This window comes from Nicotiana attenuata, unplaced genomic scaffold, assembly GCF_001879085.1.
Source record: "Nicotiana attenuata strain UT unplaced genomic scaffold, NIATTr2, whole genome shotgun sequence".
Lineage (NCBI taxonomy): Eukaryota > Viridiplantae > Streptophyta > Magnoliopsida > Solanales > Solanaceae > Nicotiana > Nicotiana attenuata.
The window spans coordinates 58,640-61,447 of record NW_017670610.1 but is presented as its reverse complement, the minus strand read 5'-3'; positions in this window follow the sequence as shown (position 1 = coordinate 61,447).

Genomic DNA, 2,808 nt, shown 5'->3' with positions numbered 1-2,808 from the left:
TCAACTCTTGGTGCTCTTGTGTTACACTTGATCCATGGTTTTTCAAAGTTTGAATGTTGTTAATGATCCATTCGTATTGAGGGTAATTGTTAGTCCCAATTGATGCTTGTTGAGGTTACTTTAGGATAGCTAGAATTACTTGGATTGTCCTTTAAAGTGTGGGTTTTATTTTGTTTGCTTGAGAACAAACAAAGGTTTAAGTTTGGGGAGTTGATAAGTAGAGATTCTAACATGTTTTATGCCTCTATTTGCCTATGATTTAGTTATAAACTGCTACAAAATAACCCCAAAATGCTCACAAGTTGTGCTTGATTGCAGGTTTAATCGACAAAGTGACAAATGTCAAAGATCGGCTCAAAAAGGAGTGAAACCGGCTCAAATGTCAAAGACTATGTGAAATGAAGAAAAGAGTACCTAGTACGGACCGCGCAAATGTGAATGCGGACACACTAGAAAGTTCAGAGAGTTGTCAAATTCAAGCCAGGGGCAACGCGGGCACGGTACTCATCTGCACGGTCCGCGGTCAGGCTACGCGGCCGCTTCACACTTTTGTGCGGTCTGCGTGAACGTGATTCAGAGAGTTGAAGTTTTGACAATTTCAACCAATGCTCTCTGCGCTCCTTTATGTGCGGTCGTGCCAAATTCCATCGCGGCCGCAGTGCACTTCCACGCGGTCCGCGGGCCCCAACTTCAGAGAAGCTGAAATCGTAAGTCCAAGAGCCTGTGCGGCCGCGGTCCTTTTTGCGCGGTCCGCACTGACCCCGCATGGGTATTTTTGTCCAGTTTTTCCATCCTAGTATAAATAGAACATTTTACTATTTTTAGGTTAAGTTTTATATTCTGAACACGAGATGCGCACCTGGGAACACTTTTGTATCCATTTTAGGCACTTTTGCTCTTTATTAACAATAGATTATTGTAGTTCCTTCTTAGTAATCAATTAATATGCTTAGTTCTTCACCTATTTCTTCAATTTCTGTATCTAGCATGAGTAGCTAAACCCATTAGCTGGAGTTGTGGCTCAACCCTAGTGTGGGTAATTGATGGGTGTTGCCATCTAAGGTTAGATTGATATTGGGTGTTTGTTATTTGGGTTGATTTTATGTTTTAATTAAGGATTGGTGGTTGCAAACACTGATTCTAGCTCTGTAGGTTTAACTCTTCTTGAGAAAGAGAGTCCATGACCCCAAAATTGACCCAACAAGGATTTGGGATGGACCCATGGGAAATGGTAGTCCCAATTAACGGGTTAAATTTCGAGAGAGTAATCACCCTACATGAACCCTAGCTGCTTGGTCTAATTGGCCTACCCAAATAGTCTCTCGAGAGTCAATTGGGAAAAATCATTCTCTCCACCGAGAGGTGTGAGAGTGGGTACAATTGTGAAACGGTTATAGCATAAGCCCCAAATATGTCAATCTATCCTTAGTAGTTTCTACCCGTTAATTAACCAGCTAGGTGATGCCACGACCCTAGTGCCCTTCCTCTCATTAATTACAACTTAGCAATATTCTCGTAGCATAATTGATGACGTCCAAATCCACTAATAAAAAGTAATAGACATGGTAGCATGCAATATAATTTACCCAACTATGAGTCGGGGTCGAATCCCATAAAGAACAATGTATAGGCGATTAGGATTGTAAGAAAATTATCGCTTATCGCGCAGTGCCAAACAATAAGAACTTGGTTTTGAAAATGTTTATATCTAAATGCGGAAATGTAAACTAACCTAGAAAGCAAGTAAAATGATCAATGGCTACAAGTATGGTTGCATCTGGAATTCCACTCAAGTAACGATCCAATGTATTTCAGGATTTTACAAATATGAGCGAGTTTATGTTAATTAGCCACGGATAATAATTCTTAATTAGCTTCTTCCGAAGACTAACAAGACTTCCTAATTGAATTATCCCTAAAACAATTAGAAGATTAAGCACGCCCGGAATGGCTACAAGTAGTTCAATCCTTTCCCTAGGTAGAATCTATAAAATGAGGGTTAACGCCTCAACTTCTTGTTAATTAATCTTTCCCAACCCCAAACTATCTTTTCCAAAATTAATTCGGAGTTAATGGGCGAGTCCTAGGGTTAGCTAATCCCTTTGGAAACATTAAAGAACAAGAATAATTAAAATAACAATAACTCACTTCATAAAAGAATAAAAATCATTCAATACATAAGCACAACAAGGTATTTAATCCACACTTTAAATATGAATTTCCATAAACAAGATTCAAGTGTTGGAAATAAATACTACACACTTAAATATTCAATACAAAGCAAGGAAATGAAGAAGTAAACATAAATGGGTAAGAAATCTTAACCACAAGCTTCAATCTTCAAAACCCAAGTGTGTGTGCAAAACCCTAGCTTCAATACTTGTTCTCTCTAACTCTATGAACTGAAAATAAGCCAAAGATATGCAAAAAGATCCCTAAAATGTCTGCTTGGACGAGTATAAAAATGATTTGGGATGAGAAATTATGAAATGTCCAATCTGCCCCAGGTCTGATGCTCGTTTTCCGCACCTGCGGAAGAACCATCGCAGGTGCGGCTCCGCATAAGCGGAGATCTCACCGCAGAAGCGAAAATGGAAATCCTGCAAAGCTTCGCAGAAGCGAAGCCAAAGTCGCGAAAGCGACATCGCTGAAGCGATACAATAACCGCAGAAGCGGTTTCTCCGTTCTCAGCCAATTTCGCAAAAGCGTTTCGCTCTTCGCAGAAGCGTGATCGCTTCTGTGCTTTGTCCTCCGCAGAAGCGGAATTTCTCAATCCATACATGAACCGCATAAGCGTTTGTATTTACG